This window comes from Meleagris gallopavo, chromosome 3 (genome assembly GCF_905368555.1).
Source record: "Meleagris gallopavo chromosome 3, MGAL_WU_HG_1.1, whole genome shotgun sequence".
NCBI classification, from domain to species: Eukaryota; Metazoa; Chordata; class Aves; order Galliformes; family Phasianidae; genus Meleagris; species Meleagris gallopavo.
The window spans coordinates 68,268,773-68,281,072 of NC_139406.1; the positions used below are offsets into that span (position 1 = coordinate 68,268,773).

Below are 12,300 nucleotides of genomic sequence, written 5' to 3' on the forward strand. Positions count from 1 at the left end.
TCCTAATATCTAATATAAATCTCTCCTCTTTTGGTTTAAAACCATTCCTCCTTGTCCTAGTCCTGCCAATGCATTACAACAAAGCAGCAATACAAGAAAAGAGGACATGAAACCAGAACATCCACCTCCTACACTCTTCTTAAACAAAGTTAACATTATTGAGCCATAGTTTTCTTTTAGTCCCCACTCAAACTCCATGAATCTTCAATGTCTGGCTGAAAATGCAGTATAGCATACTATCTCCTGCTAGCCTGGGATAGCCAAGCATTGAATAACATCACTGGGACATTTGGGTGGGAATGACCAAGGTGAGTGAGTGGTGGACACACACGAGTTTTAACCTTTGAGGAGTAGAACTTCTTGCCATCCAGGGTCTGACTAAGCTTTCTAAAGTGAAGCTGAGTGAAGAGTTCTGAGTACATCAAAATGCATGAAGCTTATTCCTACTTGGCTTGTAGCTCTGCATTGAATTCTTGCACCAGGCAGGGCAAGTCAAACTACTCAGACTCCCACTACAAATCCATGAAATATTGAACATTTCAGGAAAAAGAACAAAAGTTAAGATTTGATGTCATCTGGACTGAACTGAACTTGGCAAATTTCAAACCATTTATGTCTGTGGTGTAATTATGTGCATTATAAACTGGTCTTAAATGAGTGTGAAACATCGTCACTCTTTAGCAATGTCTTCAAGGAGGATGAATTTGAGGAAAGCTACTGCAGCAAGCATTTTTTAGGGATTTAATTGCCTGTTCTGGCAGCCAATGCAAAGTCTTGATTTCATTTCTTGTATTTTTATAAGGCTTTAAAGTTGTGATGAAAATCTGCAAAGTTGAGGCAAGAAGTTTTTTGCAATTACGACCACAGATTTGCTGGATATCCCACCCTAAATCCTCCCAGACACACCTTCTCTATTCAATGACATACTGTAATTTTCTGTATGAGAAAAATAAACTATAAAGTCCTAGCACCTCTTGGTTACTAAAATGCCTAGGTTTTTCCCTCCAGTTTGTTGCTTATGCAGATATAGATTTATTTTTGAGCCAAAGACGTTACAATCTGTCCTTCCTTTCTTTTTCTAATCACTAACACTTGTGATATGCCCATTTACCCCTAAACTCCACATATGCACTCTATTTTGAAGCCACAGATTTCTGTACAGATTATTTCCCACAAATTGAGCCACACTCTAGAGAGTGAAACTTTCTGAGAATGTAAGTGGATGTGGTTTATGTCAGTATGTTTACACATAAAATAAAACTGGAATGTTACCTTACTTTGGAAAATATATTCCAATCCAATTTACTGGGAAATGTCATGGGTAAATATTAGAGCATAATCTCTACACAAATGTACTTTTTTTTTCCTTCAGTTACATGCTTGAGATTGAGCATTCTTTTGGAAACAGTGTTTATGGATGTTTAACGAGGCTTCTTGTCAAAGAATAATAATTTATTTCCACTATTCATCTGTGCATTTATCTTGTAAAGGGAGGCACAATGGAATGAGACAACAGAAAATAAAATCTTGCAGAGTTTTCCATTTGACTATTAAAAGTATAGTACATTTTAAGTATATCAAAGAGCCATGTAATAATATCAACAAGGTAAAATGTAACCGAAGAGATTAAAAATTCATAAGTAAATTTGTTTCTGCTTTCCTTCTGGTTTTGGTGTCTGTTTGTTGTCAGGTTAATTTGCTGCCATTTTAAAATGCCACCTCTGCCAGAGACCTTTGTCCCAGAGGAATGAAGGGAGCCACTCTGCCACCCCAGTCACAATCACTGCTGTCCCTGCAGGTATCCTGAAGCATGTGCTAGTCATCCATGGAGTTCCAGGTTAAAAACAGGATAATAACAGTTTTAGACCTCTTTTTGTGTTAACCCTGCTGCTTCTAAATACTGTGAGTGAAAATTTGTGTTTTATATCGTATCTTGGCAGTATTGAGAGGAGGTTGAGAAGAACATTGTCTTGGGACTTACTTGCTTCTGTCAGTTTATGTCACAACATTACATTTATTTTAATGAGGGGGTGTTAAATTTCATGTCTGCTTATGATAACTAGGTTAAAACAAATGGAAAAAGACATGAAAGCCAGCAAACTCTAAAGCGTTAGGCATTTTTGTAGCTAACAAGACCACTCTATTAAATTAGAAAAGATAATTTATTCAATTAGAAAATAAAAATCATTGGCTTTTTCTTTCTTTACATCTTCATCAAGCAGCGATGAAGCCATGCCATGTTAGTTAAAGAGAGATTGAAGTGTCTATTGCTGTTCCTCTTAGAGCTTCCCTGAAGTATTTCTTTCAAGGTTTCCAGTGCTGATTGCTTGCAGAAAAAAAAACAGAACCAGGCCAATAACATATTTTAGTATAGTTACCTCTGCAGTGTTAACAGCGTCTATGCAAATGATACGAAGAATACACTAATGATGCTAAGGAAAAAGTTACATTTAGCTGCTGAACAATGGAATCCTGGGCTTTACCCTCTCAACCAGGTAGTGCCTGTAGCTCTGCTGTTTGAGCTGAGAGCACTGTGTGGTGCCATACTGCATGTGTGGTGCTGGTGCTTCTTTACTTGCGATGTCCCTTCCTGTCCCCTTGCAGAAGGGAAGACAGCTGCCTGCTGCTGGCCTTTAACCCAAGCAAATTGAGCGGGTTGCATAGTCACCTCCATTACCATCCCACAGAAGTGAAAAGAAACATCTGTTTCCTTGGGAATGCATTTGTCCCCAGATAAGAACTGTCAAAATAAACCTTTTTCTCTTTTTCCTTTTTTTTTTTTTTTCTTTTTTTAAGCCTTTTTGTTAGACTGCATAACAAAATGAAAAACAAAACAAACGCACAAGGGCTCTGGACATTGCTCCAGGTTGTCCTTTGTACTTAGAGGGTAAAAGAATTAACTCGCCATTTACTGTGTGACAGACAAATGCTAAACAACAATTATAAACTAAATGTCACCCAGGCCATGATTCTGACAGCTTGAAGAAACATGTTATGAATGTTTCAGCTGTTTCTACAATTGAAAAATATACTACTTTGAATTCATACAGAAGATAATTGAAAAGTAGTTTCCATTTGATCTTCTATCAACTGTTGCTTCATTTTATACTTCACAGTTTATTTTCCCCTTGGAAATACTACTCTATTAATTGGCAATTTCTTCACTCTTTGTATGGCCAAATAAAGTTAAGTGCACATATGTTTGTTCACGAGATTTTAATATTGCTAACTGAGCTATTTGACACTTTTTGGACAACCTAATTAATGCATTCTCTTAATTAAACTTCATTTATTTTTATAAATCTGCCACTTGTACAATATTTGTTTATGGAAAAAACTGTGAGGGATTTTTGTATAAACAAGATGTGACTCTAATCTTTTATTCTTCATTTTTATTTCTCTCTCTAATAATTCTGCCTCAAAGAGCCAATAATATCTTTCTGTTCTTCGTCATCAAATCAAGTAACACATCATTCTCTTTCCACCTAATCACATTGTTTATTCTTAAAAAAATAATAATTCTCACGGTGTACAATGTCTTTTAATCTGTCAAATTATTCTTCTGTTCTACTGCTCATTTCTGTAAACAGTCAGCTCCGTGTATTTCTAGAAGAATAAAAGCCCTCACACTGTACTTGTCTCTTTTATAAAAGACATGGAGAGAACTAGCATGCCTGTAGTCAGAGGTTTTGCATCCTTGAAAATCTAGAAAGAATCCTGTGTCCTGAATAAAGTATTATGAAAAAAATATTAATGGCAGACCTCTAAAGTTTTCATCTGGTATTTTCATCTGGTATTTGAAACAGATCCTGTGAGCTTGACAGGGAAGCAAAAGGAACCAGCAGGTCTTGAGTCATGCTGTGGAATTCAGTCTGACTGCCTTGGTGATGTGCTTGTAGCAGAGCTCTTACGAGTGCAGCTGGGCAGGTTGTATGTAACAGAGACACAGGCTGATGGACCAGTTGCACTCAACTGGTGTACACATACCTTTCTCCTGATTCTGACACATAGAGCATGGAGCAGGAGGGGTTAATTTGCCCTCTGGGGGAAGAGTAGTCAGCTCTATCTGACCATGGCTTCAGGCCTCTAGTCCTTTCTATCTTATAGCTGAACCAGGCCACACTGGGGTGAGCTTGGTAACCTCAAGCCTGCTGGAGGAAATGGAAGTTAAGCTTCCAGTCTGCAGCTGTCATGATTTGAGTTGAATAATTTTGACCCTGAAAGAGAATGGTTCTTAATGATCAGATCAATTGAATTGGCAAGGGAATCTTGATGACAAGCCCTTTCTCCAGCAAAAGCGTTGTTTAGTTTACATATTTTACACATTATACATAATTTATATTTTCCACATAATTTGCAGAATTTGCATATTGAATGCTTGCTGGAACAAGCACTGGAATCAAAGACCTCTTGAGTGAGGCCACCAGATATTAACATTCAAGCTCAGTTGTACAGTAGATCATATCAAAGCTTTTATTGGGCTTCATCATGACTTCACAAATTCTTCTACTTTTCCTATTGCCTAAAAATAAGAAAGCGAGGATTTTGACGTCGGAAATAGCCACTGAATAGCTCAAGTCCAACACTGGCTTTGTGCTTTACCTCCATAAAACCTCTACTGTACAGCAGGATCAACAGCACAGCTTGTTCACCTGCTCATACTTACCCTCCTTCCATGTGTTTTGGTGATTTTGGCTGCATCATTCTGTTAAGCTTAAGCTTAAGATACAGACCTTATCCATAGCACTGTATGCCACATGGTATGGGATGAACCGGTGTTGGTGCAGACAGAGAAAGAACATTTTATTTTAATTTTAGCATAGCTGATGCACTCTCTCGAGGAACCTTCCAGCTGCTCAGTTCATGCTGATTCACCCTGAGGAAGGATTCAGCTGCAACTTGAGTGCAACTTTTAAAACTGCACAGACTCCTTTAGGTTCAGTTAATGGATACAGCCAGTCTTTGGTGGGAGCATTTCCTATTAAGTTTCCATTAACTCTGTGATATTTTTGTGCAAGGTATGCACATTCTGTTAAGACATACATTTTGATAAAGCAAAGAAACAAGCAAAAACCCCTAATAACCATGTCAATTAATGTTATTGCTCTATGATCTCTACAGCACTCACAAGCACATCAATTTTCCTATGTCTTATCAGGAAATAAAAATAGACCCTCTCATAAAACTTAATCTCTCATAAAACTTCCTAGATATGAATCAGCACAGGGCCTGCCCTGAAGTCTAGTCAGGGTGGCATAAACTATACACGGTGTTTGTCACCTAAGTCTGCAGAGAGACAGAAATAACAGCTTTAGTAGAAAGCCGAGACAGCTACTCACTAAACAAAACCTGCCAACTTTGTTGTTTTATTCAACTTCCTTCTTTCATTCTGTTTTGTGACTCCCAAATCTATTAACTGCTTACTTTGGATATCATCACATTTTTACTACATTCGTGGAATGGTTTACGCTATAAAAGAAACAGTTTGCAGTGTCCTAGTGTTTTCTGATATATTTTCTGTATGACAGCCGTCCAAGCCATCAGAAAATATAAATGAGGTCTCCAGAAAGCACAGCTGCTTTGCCATCTGCACTGCACCTCAGACTTGAGGAACCCATCCAAGCAAAAATTTTCTTGAAGCAATATCCAAGTCATTTAAATTTCAAATCATTGAAACCAGAAGAGAGACTGGCTGCCTTAGTGGGTGGTTCTCATGGTTCCTTACTTCATACCCTCCGAGGCCAGATAAAGCTCTACCTCCATCTCACTGCCATTTGTAGGTGGTCTTGTTGTGGTACAATGACGCATTTCAGTGAAGTTGAAGATAGGTTACATAAAAGGAACAGGTAATTCAATGCAGACTAGATTTCACAGCGTCTGTAAGGATATGAGTCTACCTTTCTCTTAAAGCTTTCCTCTCTTCATATCCCCCTTTTGATGTATTTTCTTTGTTTAGGCTTTCAGGCTTCCAGTCCTGATTTTGAAGAAGAACACACATAGTCAAAGTCAAATAACTGAAGTCTTTCTCATGGTTAATCACACATACAGAATTAGTGCCACTGAAGATCATTTTGTATTTGGTTTTGTATTTTTTTTGTGAAGGGCTGCAAAAATGTATGGAAAAAAACAAACACATCGATAAAACTTCTGACAATGAGACAATGACAAATATACATGGTTCATGGTTTCTCAGGTTGTGAAACTGGCAGGGTTGTCTAAGCACTACAGTTGGTACAACTTTCTTGAAACCTGTTGAAGACTTTCACTGTAAGAAAACGATGGAAATCTTGGATAAACTTTGGCTCACTAACAGTAGTTGGCCAGCTGTGTTAGCCTTTGAAAAGCACAGAATACAGAAACTGTGAGGTACAGAGGGCTGCCACGAAATCAGTCACTGATGCCTTAGTGGTCTGATTTTAGATCACTGAATTTTGCAGCTGAAAGAATAGCCCCAGGAGCAGATAAATGCTGAAGCTGACATTCTGCAGAGTAAGTCCCTATTGGTATTCCTGTTGGCATACATAGTTCCCCCAGCTCATCCAGCAACTCATATGCCCTAAGACCTCAGAAATTCTGCTGGGAGATAATATTACAGAATCATATGTGCCAGGTATACAGTGTAATTTACTGTTTGCTGACAGAGCAACTGCTTCACAGCTTGGATGTATGACTGATTCCCTAGTCATACAAGTACCAAGTAGTGCCTGTTTTTGTCAAGGAAACAAATATTTCATCAGTCTGCAGATGTTTCTTCACTAGTAAACTTGTAGAGACAAGTTCTCTAGGTATGCAGATACCTTAGCCACAGAAATCATGATACGTAAGGTAACTCTAGAGATTCTGAGTAGAAAGAGAGCTTAGCATCTAGAAATAACAAATGATGATAATTCTTTTCAATTTTTCTGTTATCTTCTATGTCTTTATTTCCCATTATATTTTCTCTCCTTTCAACTGTTAGGAATAAAACTCAAAGACATAAATCGTTTTGCAGTTAATGACAAGGATCATCCTAAATTGTCTACAGATGTTCCTCTCCAATGCTAGTTTTAAGTCTAGAAAGTCTAATGTGAAAATTGCCACAGCTTGCTTTTCTGTAGTAACAAGATAAATTCATCAGACTTCTGAAACATCAAACTGAAGGATAGATTGCTGGTGAGTTCCAAGATGAGTATTATAATTCAGCAAGGTGGAGTGAGACAGGAGAACATACAAGTCAGCAAACACGAGGTCTTGATTTTGAGATTCATGCTTGTTCTCTTGCTGTTTATGCTTGTAACTAGACCCTCAACTCACCCCATGCCTCTCTCTGTTCTCAAACCCAGGCTCAGAACAACTGAGATCTGATCATTGCCTCTTCCATGTCAGTCACAATTATCCTTAGTCTTATCCTAAAGCTAACAGGTCCACTGAACTATCCTAAAGCTACAAGTCCATATCTACTCTGCCATCTGTTTTATACTAATCTAATCCTCCAAAAGCAATGGCTGTCCACAAAACACAGACTTCCTTTTGCAAATTTCTGTTTTTTCATATGATTGCTATTGCAACATATCCAACATCCAACAATGTCATTCAAATCTTGGTACTGCTCTATGAGACTTCTGTTCTGACCTGCCAGTACTGTTTGTTCTGGACTGGGCATAAATAAAAGGTGTTAGAAATGAGTTAGCTCCCTGGCAAATAGTAGCTGTATGACAACAGAACTTGACTAAGGTCATGGTGGGGAAGTGGTGCTTTGCCTGTGTAGAACTGAAGGAGTGAAAATTAACTTCAGGCTCCTGTATTTGTAGAAATTTGAGAATTGCTCTTTGAACATCTGTGAACTGAAAGCATAAGCACATTATGTTTTTGGATTTACTGCAGTGGTTGGGTGTGATTGGTGAATATTTCTTCCATCACTGTGTTTTGAAGAGTTCCTGAAGAAATCTGTCCTTCAGCAGTCCATCAAAACCACTCCGATCAAAAACTACAAAAATTCTTCTTCCACAAGACCAGAGCTCAACATCATCCATAGTAATATGACAGCTACAGTAACAAAGGTGGGTTTATGGCATCAAGTCTTCCCTTAGCTTTCATGACATGTTCATCTACTACCCAAAATCTTCCACCGTTTCCACTTCTTCTCTGAAGGGGGGATTCAGTCTTAATCTTCTTTTTGTCTCCACCTAATTCCTGTTTATCTTTTTCATAAAACATCATTCAAATGTCACATCTACACTTCTTAGATGGAGATTGACTTCTTTATTTGACTTCCAGATTTTTCTTCTCATATTAAAATATTACACAATCTTTCTGACATATTCTCATGTTTTTGCAAGGAATTCAAAAGGCAGCAAGGTAAAGATTGTAATTCTTTGCATTCTTTTCCTAGTTATAAATACCCTTGCCTCTCTCCCTATGTGACCAGGGATTGTGCATTTGGTTCATCATGTCACCTTGCAGTGTCCTCTGTTTCATCCTTGGCACTGTTCCAGAATTGCTCAGGCACCTTTAAGAGCTTAAGGAAGTTGAGGAGGCAGGAAGGCAGCAGGCAAGGTTGTTGATTAGATAAAATCAGTGCACACTACCTGAACTCCTGTAATGTTTTAAATATATCACATTGCAGCAGCCATTGCTTTCTAAATGAAAGCTCATGTTCACACTGTATGGATTTTTATGAGAGGTCTCATTTTAATGGAGAATATTGCCTCTATATATATTTTTGAGTATAAATTGTAAAACCTATTCTGTATTTTCCACTCTGCTATGTTTTAGTTTAACTGACAATACCCAGAATTTTATGGGCTAGCTATCTTCCTTCAGCTACAGACATTCTCTGGCTTGGTGACCTGCACTTAAAATTCTTCTTTTAATGTTTTATCTTTATTAATATTTAAGTAATAATCTCTATTAATATTGATACTGCTGTTGAAGTACAAATATATTTCAGTGAAGAGCATGCTCTGCTTTTCATTGAAAAATGTAATTTGCTCAACAATTTCCACAGAAGCTGAGCTTCGTCCAAAGTAGTGAAAGCATTATAAATGGCTAGTTGTCCTAGGTGCATTAAAAAATAATAACAATGCAGAAGCAAAACTGGATAAGGGAGAAGAGCAGGAAAATCTCTTTTGATACTGGTTTTCATTGTTTGTGTTGAAGAGAGTATGTACAATTTCTCTTTTCTTTAGCTATATGCTTGCAATTACTGGCCACACATTTCTTAGTGTGTTCAAAGCTACGAGTCTGACTGCCTGCTTATCACTCCAGCACCAGCTCCTTCCTGCTGTACCCCTGTGCTGAACCTTGACCTGTAGAGATTAGCTCAGCCTACAGAAGGGGGCAAGGGGAAATTTGGTCTTGCAGCCCTTTTGATCTAATCTTGTCTTCTCAGACTTTCAGGAGCATTACCAGAAATTTTGGAGTCCGCTAGCAATTGAGTGACTTTTCTGTATATTATACTTGTATTTTCTTTGATAAAACAATATTAAAATAATCTGTTTTGGAGTGAGAAGCAATGAATTGTAACTGAAGATATGGTGCAAGAGGATAATGAACTATTTTTGATGTTAAAACATCTGTTGAAGTGATGACAAAAATATGAGGACATTACTGCCCACTCTGAGTGTATGCAATCAAAAGGCATCTGCATGATTTTGGATTTTAAATTGAACATGGAATCAAATAATAATGCAACAAAACTGCTTGAAAAGAATTGTGTAGATCACTGAAAAATCTTTTGTTTCTCCACCCTACTTCTAATATTACTCTCCATTCAGACATGGGTTATTCCTTTCTGGCTACCAGGGCACAACATTTGATCTTTCCACACAGACAAAGATAGGATTACACTTGTCACAGCAGTTGCAAATACTTTGAATTCGTGCTTTTGTCCAAAGCCACACAAAACTATAACAGAATAGCACAAAATTAAATTAATTACAGAATAGTTACAATAGTTTTTGTATTCCAAGAAAGCACAAAATGCTTCCAACCACATCTGTACTGTAGTGCTTATTTATGTCTTCTGTTGATTCTCAAGCTAATGTATCCTCCTCCTAAAACTGATAGTGCCCTCCTACCTGAACATCTGCACACACAATTCACCTTTGCACCCACATCTGTTCAACCATTCTCATCTAATTTTTCACCATGTTTTGTTCTATATGTTTGAAAGGCACAAAGTATCAAGCATCATTTTGGCCAAATGCCCTTTTAAAATCCAGGTTGTGAACTGATTATCTCTGTTTAACCTTGATAAAATCCCTACAGCGGTGAGCCTCGACCCCAGCTGTTGAAGTTGCTCAAGGGGCTTCTCATGTGTCATATATAGACAACACTTTTTAATACATATATTAACCTACATTGCATTGTTTAGCCATGTACCAGAAAAATACACATTTCTAGGAGGTATTAAATTGAGCCATTAAATATTTGCTAATTAATTACAGTCTGCAGGTATCACATTGTGCTCCGAATTCAAACATCTACTCTGTTCTGGAAGTTCTGGAAATCATGTATTTTTAGTTTGTATTTTCACTTACCTAATCAAAAGCAATGCTATGCCAGGATTCACGTGTTTCCCATACTCAGGTATTCAGTTTGCTGTCAGGACAAACATATGTTTTCTCAGTATCTAAGTGTGGGAGATGAAAATTTCATCGGACAGATTTTCTTTTAATGAGACCCTGAATCAGGTGACGTGACAAACCTGATCTTAAAATTTCTCTCCACAAATAAATATTCATGTTTTACCTTAGCTACAATATTGTACAGCAACTAGATGTGAATAAATGTTATAATAACCCATTATTTCTACAGAGGCTATTTGAAGTTTATCATGTACAGAACACTAGCATAGAGGGTTTCATGTGCTTTGTTTTACTGAAGCTTTTATGTTGCTCACTGAACTGTGATCTTTAAAAGAGCTCAACTTTGATAGCGTTATATCCTATCAGATTTTCATCATGAACATTACTAAGCAAGGATCTTATTACTGTTCAAATATCTGTGTTAATGAATTATAAGCAACACAGGATGATGTCTGTCCCATCACTTTTTACTTCTTTTCTTCAAAACTCAATCTTCCTTTCTTCTGGAGCCCATTTGCAATCCCAAAATCTTCAGTTAGGAAAGGGAGCTCCAAAAGGAAGCTCCAGTGTTACACTCCCTCAGGTTTGCACTTGCATTTGCAACGTTTATTAGTGCAATTTATTTTGCAAAGTGTAAATTTCTTAAATGCAACTGAATCTTAATGTGCTACATTTTGTTCCAAAGCATCAGAAAATCAGAGACGGAGTCCAGACTCCCTTTGGTATTAGAAAAGACTTGTAATGACTATTCAGTGGTCTTTCATTCATTTGTCTCTAAAGGCTGGAGAAGAGAGGTCTCCATAGAACCTCTTTGACCCCTTTTACATTATCTGAACTTCAATAAGGCCTTTGACGTAGTACGCCACAACATTCTTCTCTCCAAATTGGAAAGGTATGGATTTGATGTGTGGACTGTTCAATGGACAAAGAGCTGGCTGCAGGATTGAGTTCAGAGAGTGGAAGTTAATGGCTTGATGTCTGGATGGAGATAGGTGATGAGTGGTGTTCACTAGGGGTCAGTGCTGGGATTGATACTCTTTAATACCTTCATCAGTGACACTGGCAGTGGGTCGAGTTGCACCCTCAGCAAGTTTGCTGATGACAACAAGCTGTGAGATGCAGTTGACATATCAGAGGAATGAAATGCCATTCAGAAGGACCTAGACAGCTTGAGCAGAGGTCCCAGGTGAAATTCATGAGGTTCAACAAATCCAAATACAAAAGATTTTGTACCTGGGTCAAGGCAACCCTCACTACCAGTACAAGCTGGAGGATGAAAGCCCTGCTGAAAAGGATTTGGGGGGGTACTGGTGGATAAGAAGCTGGACATGAGTCAGCAGTGTGCCTTTGCAGCTCAGAAAGCCCACTGTTTCCTGGCTTGCATCACAATAAGTTTGGCCAGCTGGTCAAGGGAGATGATCCTGCCCCTCTACTCTGCACTGGTGAGGCCTCGCCTGGACTACTGCATCCAGATGTGAAGTCCTTAGTACAGGAAATACAGACCTGTTGGAGTACATCCAGAGGAAAGCCACAAAAATGATCCAGGGGATGGAACACCTCCCCTACGAGAACAAACTGAGAGAGATGGGGCTTTTCATCCTGGAGAATAGAAGGGTGTGAGGTGACCTCATAGTGGCATTTCAATGTCTAAAGGGGATCTACAGGAAAGAAGGGGACAGATTTATGGCTTGTGAAAGTTGCCACTTTTCAATTATCAAAATCTGCTTCTCTG

General features: G+C 38.2%; 1 long non-coding RNA gene across 2 annotated transcripts in view; it reads right to left on the minus strand.

The window, feature by feature from the left end:
* Positions 1–12,300, minus strand: part of LOC104910389 (uncharacterized) — a 62,599-nt gene that overhangs the window by 49,390 nt on the left and 909 nt on the right. The window contains exons 2-3 of one of the 2 annotated variants that reach the window (XR_793025.3): positions 10,521–10,581; positions 1,341–5,974 (exon numbers count right to left, since the gene is read on the minus strand). This is a non-coding gene — a long non-coding RNA (uncharacterized LOC104910389). Of the gene's footprint in view, positions 1–1,340; positions 5,975–10,520; positions 10,582–12,300 lie in introns of those variants that run through there. The other variant, XR_014882607.1, reaches the window with a different exon arrangement.